The sequence below is a fragment of the Herpailurus yagouaroundi genome, unplaced genomic scaffold (genome assembly GCF_014898765.1).
Source record: "Herpailurus yagouaroundi ecotype Mexico unplaced genomic scaffold, PumYag 140, whole genome shotgun sequence".
NCBI lineage: Eukaryota > Metazoa > Chordata > Mammalia > Carnivora > Felidae > Herpailurus > Herpailurus yagouaroundi.
Window position 1 is genome coordinate 80,484,473 of NW_024412395.1, and position 21,075 is coordinate 80,505,547.

General features: G+C 38.6%; 1 protein-coding gene across 1 annotated transcript in view; it reads right to left on the reverse strand.

Moving 5' to 3' along the window:
* The window catches only part of CATSPERT (catsper channel auxiliary subunit tau), a 178,326-nt gene that overhangs the window by 144,611 nt on the left and 12,640 nt on the right, over positions 1 to 21,075 (reverse strand).

Sequence of the window (21,075 nt, forward strand, 5' to 3'; positions counted from 1 at the left end):
ATATAAATTAAAAAAAAAAAAAAAGAGAAGAATGTGTATTCTGCTGCTTTAGGTTAAAATGTCCTGAATGTATCTGTTAAGTCAATCTGGTCCAATGTGTCATTCAGAGCCATTGTTTGCTTGTTGATTTTCTGCTTAGATGATCTGTCCATTGTTGTAAGTGGAGTATTAAAATCTCCCACAATTATGGTATTATCAATAAGTTTGCTTATGTTTGTGATTAATTGATTTATATATTTAGATTCTTTCAGGGGACATAAATGTCTACAATTGTTAGCTCTTCTTCATGGATAGACCCCTTAATTCTGATACAGCGATCTTCTTCATCTCTTATAGTCTTTGTTTTAAAATCTAGCTTGTCTGATATAAGTATGGTTCCTCTGGCTTTCTTCTAATGTCCATTAGCATGATAGGTAGTTTTGCGTCCCCTCACTTTCAATCTTCAGGTGTCCTCAGGTCTAAAATTAGTCTCTTATAAGCAACATATAGATGGATCTTGTTTTAAAGGAGCTAGAAAAGGAGCAGCAAATAAAGCCAAAGCCAGGAGAAGAAGGGATATAATAAAGATAAGAGCAGAAATAAATGAAATAAAATCCAAAAGAAGAAAAAAAAGAACAGACCAGTGAAACTAAGAGCTGGTTTTTGAAAGAAAAAAAACAATATCCCTGGGATGCAGGACTGGTTCATTATTCACAAATCAATGTGATACACAGATTAATAAAAGAGAAGATAAGAACCATATGATCCTATCAACATTTGATAAAACCCTAGCCATACTTCTCAAAAAGAAAGAGGACCCAAATAGGTAAAATCATGAATGAAAGAGGAGAGATCACAACCAACACCACAGAAATATAAACAATTATTATAGAATACTATTAAAAATTATATACCAACAAGCTGGATGATCTGGAAGAAATGGACAAATTCTTAGACACTCACACACTACCAAAACTCAAACAGGAAGAAATAAATAATTTGAACAGGCCCATAACCAGCAAAGAAATTGAATTTGTTTATCAAAAATCTCCCAATAAGAGTTCTGGGCCAGATAGCTTCCCAGGGGAATTCTTTTTTTTTTTTCTTTTTAAATATATGAAATTTATTGTCAAACTGGTTTCCATACAACACCCAGTGCTCATCCCAAAAGATGCCCTCTTCAATACCCATCACCCACCGACCCCTCCCTCCCACCCCCCATCAGCCCTCAGTTGGTTCTCAGTTTTTAAGAGTCTCTTATGCTTTGGCTCTCTCCCACTCTAGCCTCTCTTTTTTTTTTTTCTTTCCCCTCTCCCATGGGTTCCTGTTAAGTTTCTCAGGATCCACATAAGAGTGAAAACATATGGTATCTGTCTTTCTCTGTATGGCTTATTTCACTCAGCATAACACTCTCCAGTTCCATCCACATTGCTACAAAGGGCCACATTTCATTCTTTCTCATTGCCACTTAGTACTCCATTGTGTATATAAACCACAATTTCTTTATCCATTCATCAGTTGAATTCTATCAGACATTTAAAGCAGAGTTAATATCTATTCTCCTCAAACTGTTCCAAAAAATAGAAATGTAAGAAAAGCTTCCAATCTCATTTTGTGAAGCCAGCATTACCTTGATTCCAAAACCAGACAAATACCCCACTAAAAAGGAGAATTACAGGCCAATAACCCTGATGAAACTGGAGGCAAAAATTCTCAACAAGATACTAGCAATTCAAATTCAACAGTACATTAAAAGAATTATTCACCATGATCAAGTGGGATTTATTCCTGGGCTGCAGGACTGGTTCAATACTCACAAATCAATGTGATATACCACATTACTAAAAGAAAGGATAAGAACCATATAATCCTTTCAACAGATGCAGGAAAAGCATTTAACAAAATACAGCATTGTTTTTTTATAAAAACCCTCAAGAAAGTAGGAATAGAAGGAACATATACGAAAGGCCCATAGCTAAAAACTGAGAGCTTTCCCCCTGAGATCAGGAGCACACAAGGGCATCCAATCTCACCACTGCTGTTCAACAAAGTACTGGATGTCCTAGCCTCAGCAATCAGACAATAAAAAGAAATAAAAGGCATCCAAACTGGCAAGGAAGAAGTCAAGCTTTCACTCTTTGCAGATGACATGATACTCTATGGAAAACCCACAAGACTCCACCAAAAACTGCTAGAGTTGATACAGGAATTCAACAAAGTCGCAGCATATAATATCAATGTACAGAAATAGGTTGCATTTCTATACACCAATAATGAAGGGGCAAAAAGAGATATCAAGGAACTGATCCCATTTACAATTGCATCAAAAACCATTAGATACCGGGGCGCCTGGGTGGCTCAGTCGGTTAAGCGTCCAACTTCGGCTCAGGTCATGACCTCACGGTTTGTGAGTTCGAGCCCCGCATCAGGCTCTGTGCTGACAGCTCAGAGCCTGGAGCCTGCTTCACATTCTGTGTCTCCCTCTCTCTCTGCCCCTTCCCTGCTCATGCTCTGTCTCTGTCTCAAAAATAAATAAACATTAAAAAAAATTTTAAAAAGAACATTAGATACTTAGGAATAAACCTAAGCAAAGAGGTAAAAGATCTGTATGCTGAAAACTATAAAAAGCTTATGAAAGAAATTGAAAACACAAAGGAAAAAACATTCCATGCACATAGTTTGGAAGAACAAGTATTGTTAAAATATCTCAAAATATCTCTGCTACCCAAAGCAATCTACACATTCAATGCAATCCCTATAAAATAACACCAGCATTCTTCACAGAGCTAGAACAATTCTAAAATTTTTATGGAAACACAAGATCCCAAATAGTCAAAAATAATGTTGAAAAGAAAAGCAAACCTTGAGGCATCACAACCCCAGACTTTAAGCTGTATTACAAAGCTGTAATCATTAAGACAGTATGGTACTGGCACAAAAACAGACACATAAATCAATAGTATACAGAACCCAGAAATGGACCCACAAATATATGGCCAATTAATCTTCAACAAATCAAGAAAGAGTACCCAATGGAAAAAAGACAGTTGCTTCAGCAAATGGTGCTGGGAGAACTGGACAGTGACATCAAGAATGAAACTAGACCACTTTCTTGCAACATATGCCAAAATAAATTAAACATGGATCAAAGACCTTAATGTAAGACAGGAAATCATCAAAATCCTACAGGAGAAAACAGGCAGCGATACCTTTGACCTTGGCTGCAGCAACTTCTTACTTGACATGTCTCTGGAGGCAAGGGAAATAAAAGCAAAAATGAACTATTGGGACCTTATCAAGATAAAAAGCTTCTAAACAGCAAAGGAAACAATCAACCAAACTAAAAGGCAACTGATGGAATGGGATAAGATACTTGCAAATGACATATGAAATAAAATGTTAGTATCCAAAATCTATAAAGAACTTACCAAACTCAACACCCAAAAAACAAATAATCCAGTGAAGAAATGGGCAGAAGACATGAATAGACATTTTTCCAAAGAAGACATCCAGATGACAAACAGACACATGAAAAGATGCTCAACATCACTCACCATCAGGGAAATACAAATCAAAACCACAATGAGATCCACCTTACACCTGTCAGAGTGGCTAAAATTAGCAACTCAGGAAACCATAGATGTTGGTGAGGATATGGAGAAAGGGGAACACTTTTGCACTGTTGGTGGGAATGCAAACTGGTGCAGCCACTCTGGAAAACAGTGTGGATGTTCCTCAAAAAATTAAAAATAGAATTACCCTATAACCTAGCAATTGCACTACTAGATATTTATCCAAATGATACAAAAATGCTGATTCAAAGGGGCACATGCACCCCAATGTTTATAGCAATGCTATCAACAACAGCCAAATTATGGAAAGAGCCCAAATGTCCGTCAACTGATGAATGGGTAAAGAAGATGAGGTATATAAATACAATGGAATACTACTTGGCAATGAAAAATAATGAAATCTTGCCTTTTGCAACAACGTGGATGGAACTAAAGGGTATTATGCTAAATGAAATAAGTCAGTCAGAGAAAGACAGATATCATATGATTCCACATTCAAATCTGGAATTTGAGAAACTCAACAGATGAACATAGGGGAAGGGAAGAAAAAATAAGATAAAGAGAGGGGGCAAACCATAAGAGACTCTTAAATACAGAGAACTGAGGGTTGCCCAAGGAGGAGAGGTGGGTGAGGGGATGGGTTAAATGAGTGATGGCACTCATTATTGTAGGTAATGCCCACATTACTGAGGGCACTTTTCAGGATGAGCACTGGGTGTCCTATGTAAGAGATGAATCACTGGGTTCTATCCTTGAAGCAAAGTCTACACTGTATGTTAACTCACTTGAATTAAAAAAAAAAAAAAAAAGCCCAGACCAGAACAGGGTCTGGCTCACAATGAGCTCAAGACCTCAGTGAACCCAGAGTCTATAAGACCACACCAGCCTCTATGGAGCTGGGGCACAGAAAATAAGCTACATATATAAATTTTATTTAAATTATTTTTATTTTTTAAAAATTTTTAAATTTTTAAAATTAGTCTTATTTTTCTTTTTGTTCTTTTTGGGTTTTTTCTTTTATTTTTTCCTTCTTTTTGTAAAAAGCCACAGTTCCAAACAGTAAGTAGCATATATTGCCATACCTCCAGCCAGCCAGCAACCATCACCAAGCACACACAGTCTACATAGGAGACACCATATACAAAACTACTCCTTCAAGTTTAGGCGAAGTAGTCTTTCTGCCTAATCCATATAAACAAGATAGTCAAGCAAAATGGAGATACAGAAAAAACATGTTACAAAAGAAAGAACAGGAAAAAACTTAAGAAAAAATAAATAAATGAAACAGAGATAAGCAATATTCCTGATAAAGAATTTAAAGTAATGACTGCAAACACACTCATTGGGCTGGAAAAAAGAGGGAAGAACTCAGTGAGACTGTCAACAGAGATAGAAAATATTAAAAAGAACCAATCAGAGTTGAAGAATACAATAACTGAAATAAAAAACACACTAGAGGGAATCAACAATAGATCATAAAATGCAAAAGAAGCATCAGTGATCTAGACAAAAAGGTAATGGAAAACATGCAAGATGAACAGCAAAAAGAAAAAACAACTTTAATAAAAATGAACATAGATTAAGAGATCTCTTGGACAACATCAAGCAAACAAGAATTACAGGAGTCCCAGAAGAATGAGAGAGACAGGTGTAAAAAATTATTAGAGGAAATAGTAACAGAAAACTTCCCTAACCTAGCAATGGAAATAGACATCCAAGTCCAAGAAGCACAGAGAGTTCCAAACAAGATGAACACAAGGAGGTCCATGTCACGGAATATAATACTTAAAATGTCAAATGCTGGGGAAGATCATGGAGTAGGAGGACCCCGGGCTCACCCTGTCCCATGCACACACCTAGATAACACCCACATCAATGTAAATAACCCAGAAAATGACCGAAGACTGGCAGAACAGGTTTTCCAGAGTTAAATGTACAGAGGAGGCCAAATCAAGATGGTAGAAGGGCAGAAACACAGTCAAGAAACAAACTAATCTGTAAGACTGACTACAGGAGGGAGGGACAGCAGGCATGGAAGAGGAGGAGCAGCAAACCCCACACTCAGCACCCCAGGCATGGGTGACCACACTGGGAAGATGAATTCCTATAACATTTGACTCTGAAACTAGATGGGCTTAACTTTGCAAATTTTTATTATCAGTGAGGCTTAACATAGGAAACATTAAAAATGAGCAGGCTCGGCTCTGTGAAAGCCAAAAGGCTATTAAAAACTGGGTCCCTGGCATTAAAAAGACAGTCTGACAAAAACCTCATCAAGTTACAGCGCAGAAGCAGCAGTTTCTGAGGTACCTGGGGTATACAGGAAGATTTCTTTGCTGGTCTCAGAGCCTGTTCAGAAAAGGTAACTTTCTTTGTGAACCTTATGCAAGAACAAAATTGCTGGCTGGCACCATTTCTTTCCTCTGCTCACCAGTCTAGATGCACTGACACTTGTGGAAAGCAGCCCAAACACTTTCCGCCAAGCTTGCTGACAGTGCATCCTGCCCCCACTTTCTCCTACAGATCTGCTCCATCCAACCATCTCCACTAGATGGGAGCCCATCCAGGGAGGTACCAAAAGTACGGCATTGTTTCAGCAGCCCAGTAGCCAGCACCACTCTAAAACAACTCCTGCCCTGAGGAGAAGAGAAGATAACCACACACACCAGTTCAACTGTGGCCCCAACCTGGGGGCAGATATATCATCTGACTGCTGGCCCCAAACACCAACAAAAACCTCAACAGGGGCAACACACAGAGAAATACCAGTAGTTCAGGGTCACTGTATTCCCCAACAGACAAACTAGAGGTAGACATCTGGTCTGACTGTTAGGTCTTGTCTACCAATAAAAGCCTTCCAAGGGACAATGCAGGGAGAGTGTCCTGCTTTCCACTGTGATTACAGTTCTAACAAACATGCTGAGTGCAGGCATCTGGTCTGACCTGACTCAAACCCAAGGTGACCCCATAATGGCCCATTACAGCACAGGGACCAAACCCTGCCCACAACAACAAGGCCATTGCAGATAACTAGACCAAAGACAAACAGAGTTCAACCACAACAACACGGAATACATAGTACACTGAGGAGATATCCCTGAAGTGCCTGATTCTGGTGAACAGGGGACAATGCACTATAGGGCACTATAGGTCCTCTTCTTCATAAGGCCATTATTTGAATAGCAGGACAAGTAGCTGATTTTCCTAACATACAGAAACAGACACAGACACCCTGACAAAATTAGGAGACAGAGGAATATGCCCCAAATTAAATAATAGAAAGAGAGCCAAATGAAACAGACAAGTAATATGCCTGATAGAGAATTTAATGTAACGGTCGTAAAGATATTCACTGGACTTGAGAAAAGACTGGAGAACCTCAGTAAGAACTTCATGAGAGAGTTAAAAGATAAAAAAAGGAATGAATCAGAGATGAAGAACACAGTAACTGAAATGAAAAATACACTAAAAAAGAATAAGTTGTAGACTAGAGAAGCAAAAGAACAGATCAGTGAGCTGGAAGATGGGAGTAATGAAAAGCAATCAAACTTATTAGGAGAAAGAAAAAACATTAATAAAAAAATGAGAATAGATTAAGGGAACTCAGTGACACCAGCAAGTGTAACAACATTTGCATTATAGGGATCACAGAAGGAGAAGAGGGAAAGGAGGGAAGAGAAATTTATTCGAAGAAATAATAGCTGAGACTTCCCAAATCTGAGGAAGGAAATAGATATCCAGACCCAGCAGGCACGAGGGCCCTCAAGAAAATCAATTCAGAATGGATTCTCCGGAGTCAAGCGTAGACGAGAGGCCCACGGAAAAGGGTAGGAAGGGCGGAGAGGCAGTGCTCTGACCGGAGGGAGCCGGGGCAGAGGGGCAGCCGGGCAGCCCTCAGGCAAAGCAGAGCCCTCGAGTCTGGCTGGCAAAAGCGGAGGGGCCGGACAGAGTGTGTTCAGACAGCAAGTGGGACTTAACATCTGGAAGGTTATAAGTTAACAGCTCTTTTCGGAGAATGGGAGGGCGCGAGGACAACGGGAGAAAGAGGTGTTGAGCCCTGGATGACACAGCGCAGCTTGGCAGTGAACAAAGGCACTTGCCAGCGCCATCTCCCTCACCCATCCCCCAGCCAAAATCCCAAAGGGAATCCATTCCTGTCAGGGAACTTGCTTGCACCGGGCAAACACACAACGCTGTGCTTCTGCAGATCCATCCCTCCTGCGGTGGTGGTGACTCCCTCCCTGTGCCGCAGGGCCCCTCCCGAAGCGGATCTCCAAAGGAATAGCGAGCTGAGCCTGCCCCTCCCTCCCCTGTGCACCTTGCCGATCCACCACAGCTAATACACCAGATCCCCAGCACCACAAGCCTGGCAGTGTGCAAGTAGCCCAGATGGGCCACGCCACCCCACAGTGAATCCCACCCCTAGGAGAGGGAAAGAGAAGGCACACACCAGCCTGACTGTGGCCCCAGCGGTGGGCTGGGGGCAGACATCAGGTCTGACTGCGGCCCCACCCACCAACTCCAGTTATTCAAAACAGCACAGGGGAAGTGCCCCCAAGTCCTACACCACTCCAGGGACTATACAAAATGACGAAACTGAAGAATTCCCCTCAAAACAACGTACGGAAATAACGACAGGTAATGAACTGATCAAAAAGGATTAAAACAATATAACAGAAAGTGATTTAGAATAATAGTCATAAAATTAATCGCTGGGCTTGAAAACAGTATAAAGGACAGCAGAGGATCTATTGCTACAGAGATCAAGAGACTAAGGAACAGCGAGGAGGAGCTAAAAAATGCTATTAATGATCTGCAAAATAAAATGGAGATGACCATGGCTCGGATTGAAGAGGCAGAGGAGAGAATAGAGGAACTAGAAGATAAAATTATGGAAAAAAAAGAAGCTGAGAAAAAGATTAAAAAATCCAGGAGTATGAGGGGAAAATTAGAGAACTAAGTGATGCACTAAAGAGAAATAATCTACGCATAATTGGTATTCCAGAGGAGGAAGAGAGAGGGAAAGGTGCTGAAGGTATACATGAAGAAATCATAGCTGAGAACTTCCCTGATCTGGGGAAGGAAAAAGGCACTGAAATCCAAGAGGCACAGGGAACTCCCTTCAGACGTAACTTGAATTGATCTTCTGCATGACATATCATAGTGAAGCTGGCAAAATACAAGGATAAAGAGAAAATTCTGAAAGCAGCTAGGGATAAACGTGCTCTAACATATAAAGGGAGACCTGTAAGACTCGTGACCTATCTCTCTACTGAAACTTGGCAGGCCAGAAAGGAATGGCAGGAGATCTTCAATGTGATGAACAGAAAAAATATGCAGCCAAGAATCCTTTATCCAGCAAGTCTACAACTTAGAATAGAAGCAGAGATAAAGGTCTTACCAAACAAACAAACACTGAAGGAATTCGTCACCACTAAACCAGCCCTACAAGAGATTCTCAGGGGGATCCTGTGAGAAAAAGTACCAGAGACATCGCTACAAGCATGAAACCTACAGACATCACAATGACTCTAAACCCATATCTTTCTATAATAACACTGAATGTAAATGGACTAAATGCATCAACCAAAAGACATAGGTTATCAGAATGGATAAAAAAAACAAGACCCATCTATTTACTGTCTACAAGACTCATTTTAGACCTGAGGACAACTTCAGATTGAGAGTGAGGGGATGGAGAACTATTTATCATGCTACTGGAAGTCAAAAGAAAGCTGGAGTAGCCACATTTATATCAGACAAACTAGATGTTAAATTAAAGGCTGTAACAAGAGATGAAGAAGGGCATTATATAATAATCACAGGGTCTATCCATCAGGAAGAGCTAACAATTATAAATGTCTACGCGCCGAATACAGGAGCCCCCAAATATATAAAACAATTACTCAGAAACATAAGCAACCTTATTGATAAGAATGTGGTAATTGCAGGGGACTTTAATACCCCACTTATAACAATGGATAGATCATCTAGACACATGGTCAATAAAGAAACAAGGGCCCTGAATGATACATTGGATCAGATAGACTTCACAGATATATTTAGAACTCTGCATCCCAAAGCAACAGAATATACTTTCTTCTCGAGTGCACATGGAACATTCTCCAAGATAGATCACATAATGGGTCACAAAATGGCCCTTCATAAGTATACAAGAATTGAGGTCATACCATGCACACTTTCAGATCACAATGCTATGAAGCTTGAAATCAACCACAGGAAAAAGTCTGGAAAACCTCCAAAAGCATGGAGGTTAAAGAACACCCTACTAACGAATGAATGGGTCAACCAGGCAATTAGAGATTAAAAAATATATGCAAACAAACGAAAATGAAAATACAACAATCCAAACGCTTTGGGATGCAGCGAAGGCAATCCTGAGAGGAAAATACATTGCAATCCAGGCCTATCTCAAGAAACAAGAAAAATACCAAATAAAATATCTAACAGCACACCTAAAGGAAATAGAAGCAGAACAGCAAAGACACCCCAAAGCCAGCAGAAGAAGAGAAATAATAAAGATCAGAGCAGAAATAAACAATATAAAATCTAAAAAAACTGTAGAGCAGATTAACGAAATCAAGAGTTGGTTGTTTGAAAAAATAAAATTGAAAAACCTCTAGCCAGGCTTCTCAAAAAAAAAAAAGGGAGATGACCCAAATAGATAAAATCATGAATGAAAATGGAATTATTACAACCAATCCCTCAGAGATACAAGCAATTATCAGGGAATACTATGAAAAACTATATGTCAACTGGAAAACCTGGAAGAAATGGACAAATTCCTAAACACCCACACACTTCCAAAACTCAATCAGGAGGAAATAGAAAGCTTGAACAGACCCATAACCAGTGAAGAAATTAATCAGTTATCAAAAATCTCCCAACAAATAAAGAGTTCAGGACCAGATGGCTTCCCAGGGGAGTTCTACCAGACGTTTAAAGCAGAGATAATACCTATCCTTCTCAAGCTATCCCAAGAAATAGAAAGGGAAGGAAAACTTCCAGACTCATTCTATGAAGCCAGTATTACTTTGATTCCTAAACCAGATAGAGACCCAGCAAAAAACGAGAACTTACAGGCCAATGTCCCTGATGACTATGGATGCAAAAATTCTCAATAAGATACTAGTAAATCGAGTTCAACAGCATATAAAAAGAATTATTCACCATGATCAAGTGGGATTCATTCCTGGGCTGCAGGGCTGTTTCAACATTCACAAACCAATCAACGTGTTACATCACATTAATAAAAGAAAAGATAAGAACCATACGATCCTGTCAATCGATGCAGAAAAGGCATTTGACAAAATTCAGCATCCTTTCTTAATAAAAACCCTCGAGAAAGTCGGGATAGAAGGAACATACTTAAACATCATAAAAGCCATTGAGAGCTTTTTCCCTGAGATCAGGAACATGGCAGGGATGTGCACTCTCACTGCTGTTGTTTAACATGGTGTTGGAAGTTCTAGCATCAGCAATCACACAACAAAAGGAAATCAAAGGCATCAAATTTGGCAAAGATGAAGTCAAGCTTTCACTTTTTGCAGATGACATGATATTATACATGGAAAACCCGACAGACTCCACCAAAAGTCTGCTAGAACTGATACATGAATTTAGCAAAGTTGCAGGATACAAAATCAATTGCATTCTTATGCACGAATAATGAAGCAACAGAAAGACAAATAAAGAAACTGATCCCATTCACAATTGCACCAAGAAGCATAAAATACCTAGGAATAAATCTAACTGAAGATGTAAAAGATCTGTATGCTGAAAACTATAGAAAGCTTATGAAGGAAATTGAAGAAGATATAAAGAAATGGAAAAACATTCCATGCTCATGGGTTGGAAGAATAAATATTGTCAAAATGTCAATACTACCCAAAGCTATCTACACATTCAATGCCATCGCAATCAAAATTGCACTAACATTCTTCCTAAAGCGAGAGAAGCAATCCTAAAATTCATATGGAACCTCAAAAGGCCCCGAATAGCCAAAGTAATTTTGAAGAAGACGACCAAAGCAGGAGGCATCACAATCCCAGACGTTAGCCTCTACTACAAAGCTGTCATCATCAAGACAGCATGGTATTGGCACAAAAACAGACACATAGACCAATGGAATAGAATAGAAAACCCAGAACTAGACCCACAAAAGTACGGCCAACTAATCGTTGACAAAGCAGGAAAGAATATCCAATGGAAAAAAGACAGTCTCTTTAACAAATGGTGCTGGAAGAGCTGGACAGCAACATGCAGAGGAATGAAACTAGACCACTTTCTCGCACCATTCACAAAAATAATCTCAAAATGGATAAAGGACCTGAATGTGAGACAGGAAACCATCAAAACCCTAGAGGAGAAAGCAGGAAAAGACCTCTCTGACCTCAGCCGTAGCAATCTCTTACTCGACACATCCCCAAAGGCAAGGGAATTAAAAGCAAAAATGAACTATTGGGACCTCATGAAGATAAAAAGCTTCTGCACAGCAAAGGAAACAATCAACAAAACTAAAAGGCAACCAACGGAATGGGAAAAGATATTTGCAAATGACATATCGGACAAAGGGCTAGTATCCAAAATCTATAAAGAGCTCATCAAACTCCACACCCGAAAAACATATAATCCAGGGAAGAAATGGGCAGAAAACATGAACAGACGCTTCTCTAAAGACGACATCCGGATGGCCAACAGGCACATGAAAAGATGCTCAACGTCGCTCCTCATCAGGGAAATAGAAATCAAAACCACACTCAGATATCACCTCACGCCAGTCAGAGTGGCCAAAATGAACAAATCAGGAGACTATAGATGCGGGAGAGGATGTGGAGAAACGGGAACCCTCTTGCACTGTTGGTGGGAATGCAAACTGGTGCAGCCACTCTGGAAAACAGTGTGGAGGTTCCTCAAAAAATTAAAAATAGACCTACCCTATGACCCAGCAATAGCACTGCTACGAATTTACCCAAGGGATACAGGAGTACTGATGCATAGGGGCACTTGTACCCCAATGTTTATAGCAGCACTCTCAACAATAGCCAAATGATGGAAAGAGCCTAAATGTCCATCAACTGATGAATGGATAAAGAAATTGTGGTTTATATACACAATGGAGTACTATGTGGCAATGAGAAAGAATGAAATATGGCCCTTTGTAGCAATGTGGATGGAACTGGAGAGTGTGATGCTAAGTGAAATAAGCCATACAGAGAAAGATAGATACCATATGGTTTCACTCTTATGTGGATCCTGAGAAACTGAACAGGAACCCATGGGGGAGGGGAAGGAAAAAAAAAAAAAGAGGTTAGAGTGGGAGACAGCCAAAGCATAAGAGACTCTTAAAAACTGAGAACTGAGGGTTGATGGGGGGTGGGAGGGAGGGGAGGGTGGGTGATGGGTATTGAGGAGGGCACCTTTTGGGATGAGCACTGGGTGTTGTATGGAAACCAATTTGACAATAAATTTCATATATTGAAAAAAAAAATAAAATAAAAGTTACATAGTTGTATCTTAAAAAAAAAAAGAAAAGAAAAGAAAATCAATTCAAGGAGGTCCACACCAAGACATAGAGTAATTAAAGTAGTAAAAAGTAGTTATAAAGAGAGAATTTTTAAAGCAACAATAGAAAACAGTTAGTACAAAGGAAACCACTTAAGTCTATCAGCTAATTTTTCAGCAGAAAGTTTGCAGGCCAGAAGGGAGTTGCATGATATATTCAAAGTGCTGAAACAAACAAAATATGCAACCAAGAGTCCTTTATCCTGCAAGGCTATCATTCAGAATAGAAGGAGAGATAGAGTTCCCAGATAAACAAAAGTTAAAGAAATTCATCACCACAAAACCAGCCTTACAAGAAACGTTACAGGGGATTCTTTGAGTGGAAAGAAAACACCATAAGCAGGAGTAAGAAAAGTAGAAGACACAAAATGATAAAATTAAGTGTATCTATAACAATCAGTAAAAAGATTAATAAAATAAAAGGATTTAAACAATGGCACTATATATCTAAAATGTGGGGATTGGGGAGAGAAGAGTAAAAATTTAGTGCTTTCAAAATGGTTTCAAACTTAAGTGAATACCAACTCAATAAAAACTGTTACATGCACAAGATGTTATATATAAACCTAATGGTAACCATAAATCAAAAACCTGTGATATGCAAAGATTAAAAGAAAAGGAATCTGAGGGGAGAAGCCAAGATGGCGGAACAGGACATTAGTTTTTTGTATGTCTCACGTCCATGAAATACAGGCAGACCAACACTAAACCATCCTACACACCTAGAAAACTGATTGGAGGATTAACACAACAATCTGCACAACCTGAACCACAGAATTCAGCAGGGAGTAAACTAAAAAGGGATAAAGGAGAAAGGAAAGGGTTTAAATTCCATTAAGACACTAAACAAGGGGAGCGTAAAGGCTGCGACTCCACAGCTCAATACCTGGTGGTGCTCTGGTGGGAAGGGCAAATCCCCAGGAACAGAGTGGGGTACAGGAGATTTTCAGGTTACATGGGGAAAAGTAGTTCCACTGCTGGAAGGACATTTGGTACAGACTATTGAAGCCACCTGGTCCCACCAGGTCCTAGCACATTCGCTGGTGGTGGGGCAAGGTCATTAAGGGTGAAGCCTGGTGCCAGATGTGTGTTGTGATTTTGCATAATCCCTGAAACACTGCTGCTACACTGTCTCGCAAACTTTTCCTGGGGCAGTCTGGCACCTGGCCGCAGTCTCAAGGCACCAGCAGCAGCAGGGTCCAGCAAGCGTTCCTGGTACAGCCAACATTCGGCCATTGCTCATTCAGCCATTGCTCGGTGAGACCCTCCCACAGAGGAGCTGAATGGGTCAAAGCCACAGTCCTTTAAAAGTAAGGGGCCAGGGAAAACAGCTGCATCTGAAATAAAACTCAGGAGAGAGGTACTGCCAGGGGCAGGGTCATGGAGAGTGAAAAAGTGGGGAGTGGACAAGAGCTGAAGATAGGGGACAGGTGCATGATTGCTGATCTGAGAGAACAGACTGGGTAGCTGTGTGGCACCATTTTCACCGCTCCCGCACATGCACATACACACCTATGAGCTCCGCAACAATCCACCCCAGTAGGGTAGAAATGCCCTCTAGTGGAGAGCAGAGCTGTTACACTGAGCACAGCCCAAATGGGACAACTTCACTCTTCAAGAATACAAGTCTCACCGCAGGCTTAATTTATGGACTATAAAGAGCTAAACAGACTGACTTCTAGGGTAAAATGAAGCAATTTCAGTCCCACTTCAACCTGTTAGCAGGTTCATCTATTCAATTTTCTTTCTTTTTTTCCTCTTTTTTCTTTTTTCTTTTTCTCTTTTATAATTCTTTTCTTTTTCTTGAATATAGAAAGAGAAGAAATTCATTTTATTTTCAATTTTTATTAAAAATGTTTTTAATTTTTATTACTATATTTTTTACTTTTGTGTAAATTTTTTCAAATCCTACTTTACTTGCATCATTTTATTTTAGTCTACTTCAGTGTATTCATCTTTTCAAATTTTCAAACAGTTTCATTTTTTTCTTTTTTTATCTTTTTCATTTTTCTTTTTTTTCAAGGCAGAAAGAGAAAAAATTCATTTTTAGTTTCAATTTCAATTAAAAATATTTTAATTTTTATTACTATATTTTCACTTTTATGTAAATTGTTTCAAATTCTATTTTACTTCCATCATTTTATTTTAGTCTACTACGTGTATTCACTTTTTCAAATTTTCAAATGATTTCTTTTTTCTTGTTTTTCTTTTTTCTTAAATACAGAAAAAGAAAAATTCATATTTTTAATTTTTATAAAAAATATTTCTCTTTAATTTTTTCTACTATATTCTTTAATTCTGTGTATATTTTTTCAAATTCAATTTTTCCTCCATCATCTCATTTTAGTCTAGTTCAGTGTATTCATTTTTTCAAATTCTCAAACAATTTCCTTCCCCCACCTTTTTTCCCTCTAATCTGTCAAACCAGTTTCAACACCCAGACCAAAACACACCTACGATCTAGTAGATTTGTGTGTGTTTTTAATTTTTAATTTTAATATTTTTTTAATTTTAATTTTTTTAATTTCAATTTTTCTACCCCATTAATTTTTCTCCTTTCAAAATGACAAAACGAAGGAATTCACCCCAAAAGAAAGAGCATGAAGAAACGACAGCCAGGGATTTAACCCACATTGACACAGCAAGATGTCTGAACCAGAATTTAGAATCACGATAATAAGAATACTAGCTAGAGTCAAAAATAGATTAGAATCCCTTTCTGCAGAGATAAAAGAAGTAAAAAATAGCCAGAATGAAATTTAAAATGCTATAAATGAACTGCAATCATGGATGGATGCAGTGGCGGCAAGGATGGATAAGGCAGAACAGAGATTCAGCAATACAGAGGACAAACTCATAGAGAATAACAAAGCAGAAAAAAAGACGGAGATTAAGGCAAAAGAGCACGATTTAAGAATTAGAGAAATCAGTGACTCATTAAAAAGGAACAACATCAGAATCATAGGGGTCCCAGAAGAGGAAGATAGAGAAATAGGGGTAGAAGGGTTATGTGAGCAAATCATAGTGGAGAACTTTCCTAACCTGGGGAAAGACACAGACACCAAATTCCAGGAAGCACAGAGGACTCCCATTAGATTCAACAAAAACCAACCATCAACAAGGCATATCATAGTCAAATACACAAAATACTCAGACAAGCAGAGAATCATGAAAGCAGCAAGGGAAAAAAAGTCTGTAACATACAAGGGAAGACAGATCAGGTTTACAGCAGACCTATCCACAGAAACTTGGCAGGACAGAAAGGAGTGGCAGTATATATTCAGTACTCTGAATCAGAAAAATATGCAGCCAAGAATTCTTTACCCGGCAAGGCTGTCATTCAAAATAGAAGGAGAGATAAACAGTTTCCCAGACAAACAAAAATTAAAGGAGTTTGTGACCACTAAACCAGCCCTGCAAGAAATTTTAAGGGGGACTGAGGAGAGAAAAAAATGCAAAAATATATAAATAAATAAATAAATACCAAAAGCAACAAGAGTAGAAAGGACCAGAGAACACCACGAGAAACTCCAACTTTACAAGCATCATAATGGTGATAAATTCACATCTTTCAGTAGTCATTCTAAACGTCAATGGACTCAATGCTCCAATCAAAAGACATAGGGTAACAGAATGGATAAGAAAACAAGATCCATCTATATGCTGTTTACAAGAGACCTCTTTAGACCTAAAGACACATTCAGAATGAAAATAAGGGGATGGAGAACCATCTATCATGCTAATGGTCAACAAAAGAAAGCTGGAGTAGCCATACTTATATCAGACAATCTAGACTTTAAATAAAGACTGTATCAAGAGATGCAGAAGGGCATCATATCATAATCAAGGGGCCTATCCACCAAGAAGACCTAACAATTGTAAACATTTATGCACCAAGTGTGAAAACACCCAAATATATAAATAAATTAATCACAAACATAAAAAAAACTCATCCATAGTAATACCATAATAGTAGGAGACTTCAACACCCCACTCACAGCAATGGACAGATCCTCCAATCAAAAAATCAACAAGGAAACAATGGCTTTGAATGACACACTGGACCAGATGGACTTATGGACTTAACAGATATATTCAGAACATTTCATCCTAAAGCAGCAGAATATACATTCTTCTCCAGTGCACATGGAACGTTCTCCAGAATAGACCATCTACTGGGACACAAATCGGTCCTAAGTAGGTACAAAAAGATCGAGATCATACCGTGTATATTTTCAGACCACAACCCCATGAAACTCAAAATCAACCACAAGAAAAAAATTGGAAAGGCAACAAATACTTGGATACTGAAGAACATCCTACTAAAGAATGAATGGGCTAACTAAGAAGTTAAAGAGGAAATTAAAAATTATATGGAAGTCAATGAAAATGATAACACCACAACCCAAAACCTCTGGGACGCAGCAAAGGCAGTCATAAGAGGAAAGCATATAGTATTCCAGGCCTTCCTAAAGAAGGAAGAAAGATCTCAGATACACAACCTAACCTTATGCCTTAAGGAGCTGGAAAAAGAACAGCAAATAAAACCCAAAACCACCAAAAGACAGGAAATAATTAAGACTAGAGCAGAAATTAATGCTATCAAAACCAAAAAACAGTAGAACAGAACAATGAAACCAGAAGCTGATTCCTTGAAAGCATTAACAAAATTTAGAAACCACTAATCAAAAAGAAAAAGGAAAGGACCCGAATAAATAAAATCAAGAATGAAAGAGGAGAGATCACAACCAACACAGCAGAAAGAAAAACAATAATAAGAGAATGTTACGAGCAATTATAGGCCAATAAAACAGGAAATCTGGAAGAAAAGGACAAATTCCTAGAAACGTATACACTACCAAAACTGAAACTGGAAGAAATGGAAAATTTGAACAGACCCATAACCAGTAAGGAAATTGAATTAGTAATCAAAAATCTCCCAAAACACAAGAGTCCAGGGCCAGATGGCTTTCCAGGGGAATTCTAACTAACATTTAAGGAAGAATTAACACCTATTCTCTTGAAACTGTTCCAAAACATAGAAATGGAAGGAAAACTTCCAAACTCTTTCTATGAAGCCAGCATTACCTTGATTCCAAAACCAGACAAAGACCCCACTAAAAAGGAGAACTACAGACCAATTTCCCTGATGATCATGGATGCAAAAATCCTCAACAACATATTAGCCAACTGGATCCAACAATACATTAAAAAAATTATTCACCACGACCAAGGAGGATTTATACCTGGGATGCAGGGCTGGTTCAGTATCTGCAAAACATTAATGTGATTCGTCACATCAATAAAAGAATGGACAAGAACCATATGATCCTCTCAATAGATGCAGAGAAAGCATGTGACAAAATACAACATCCTTTCTTGACAAGGACCCTCAAGAAAGTAGGGATAGAAGGAGCATACCTCGACATGATAAAAACCATATATGAGAGACCCAAATGCTAATATCATCCTCAGTGGGGATAAACTGAGAGCTTTCCCCCTAAGGTCAGGAACAAGACAGGGATGTCCACTCTCACCACTGTTATTCAACATAGTATTGGAAGTCTTAGCCTCTGCAATCAGACAACACAAAGAAATAAAAGGTATCCAAATCGGCCACAAGGAGGTCAAACTTTCACTCTTCACAGAAGACATGATACTCTATATGGAAAACCCAGAAGATTCCACCAAAAAACTGCTAGAACTTATCCATGAATTCAGCAAAGTGGCAGGATATAAAATCAATGCACAAAAATCGGTTGCATTCCTATACATCAACAATGAAGCAACAGAAAGAGAAATCAAGGAATTGATCCCATTTACAATTGCACAAAAAAACATAAAATACCTAGGAATAAATCTAGCCAAAGAGGTGAAAAATCTATACACTGAAAACTATAGAAAGCTTATGAAAGAAACTGAAGAAGACACAAAAAAAATGGAAAAAGATTCCATGCTCCTGGATAGGAAGAACAAATGTTGTTAAAATGTCGATACTACACAAAGCAATCTAAATATTCAATGCAATCCCTATCAAAATAACACTAGCATTCTTCCCGGAGCTAGAACAAATAATCCTAAAATGTGTATGGAACCAGAAAAGACCCTGAATAGCCAAAGCAATCTTGAAAAAGAAAACCAAAGCAGGAGGCATCACAATCCCAGACTTCAAGCTACACTACAAAGTTGTAATGATAAAGACAGTATGGTACTGGCACAAGAACAGACACTCAGATCAATGGAACAGAATAGAGAACCCAGAAATGGACCACAAACATATGGCCAACTAATCTTTGTCAAAGCAGGAAATAATATCCAATGGAATAAAGACAGTCTCTTCAGCAAGTGGTGCTGGGAAAACTGGAGAACAACATGCAGAAGAATGAACCTCTACCACTTTCTTACACCATACACAAAAATAAACTCAAAATGGATGAAAGATTTCAATGTAAGTCAGGAAGCCATCAAAATCCTTGAGGAGAAAGCAGGCAAAAACCTCTTTGATCCTGCCCGCAGCAACTTCTTACTCAACTCGTCTCTGGAGGCAAGGGAAACAAAAGCAAAAATGAACTACTGGGACCTAATCAAAATAAAAAGCTTCTGCACCACAAAGGAAACAATCAGCAAAACTAAAAGGCAACTGACAGAATGGGAGAAGATATTTGCAAATGACATATCAGATAAAGGGTTAGCATCCAAAATCTATAAAGAACTTACCAAACTCAAGACCCAAAAAACAAATAATCCAGTGAAGAAATGGGCAAAAGACATGAATAGACACTTCTCCAAAGAAGACATCCAGATGGCCAACCGACACCTGAAAAAATGCTCAACATCACTCCTCATCAGGGAAATACAAATCAAAACCACAATGAGATACCACCTTACACCTGTCAGAATGGCTAACATGAACAACTCGGGCAACAACAGATGTTGGTGACGATGCGAACAAAGAGCATCTCTTTTGCATTGTTGGTGGGAATGCAAGCTGGTGCAGCCACTCTGGAAAACAGTATGGAAGTTCCTCAAAAAACTAAAAATAGAACTACCCTACGAACCAGCAATTGCACTAGTAGGCGTTTATTCAAGGGATACCGGTGTGCTGTTTCAAAGGGACACAGGAACCCCCATGTTTATAGCAGCACTATCAACAATAGCCAAAGTATGGAAAGAGCCCAAATGTCCATCGATGGATGAATGGATAAAGAAGATGTGGTATATACATATATACAATGGAGTATGACTTGGCAATCAAAAAGAATGAAATCTTGCCATTTGCAACTACGTGGATGGAACTGGAGGGTATTATGCTAAGTATTAGTCAGAGAAAGACAAAAATCATATGACTTCACTCATATGAGGACTTAAAGAGACAAAACGAACATAAGGGAAGGGAAACAAAAATAATATAAAATCAGGGAGGGGACAAAACAGAAGAGACTCATAAATATGGAGAACAAACTGAGGGTTGCTGGAGGGGTTGTGGGAGGGGGGATAGGCTAAATGGGTAAGGGGCATTAAAGGATCTACTCCCAAAATCATTGTTTCACTATATGCTAACTAATTTGGATGTAAATTTTAAAAAATAATTGGAAAAAAAAGGAATCCAAGTATATCACTAAAAAAAAAAAAAACATGAACGCACACTATGAAAGAAGAGAGCAAGAGAAAAAAGGAAAAGAGAAGAAAAATAATCAAAAAATAATTAACAAAATGGCAATAAGTACATATCTATCAATAATTACTTTGAATGTAAATAGACTAAACTCTCCAAAAGACATAGAGTGACAGAATGAATAAAAAGGCAAAACCTATATGCTGCCTACAACAGACTCCTTTCAGACCTAAAGCCACATGCATATTGAAAGGGAAGGGATGGAAAAACATTTACCATACAAATGAAGATGAAAATAAACCAGGGTAGCAATACTTGTATCAG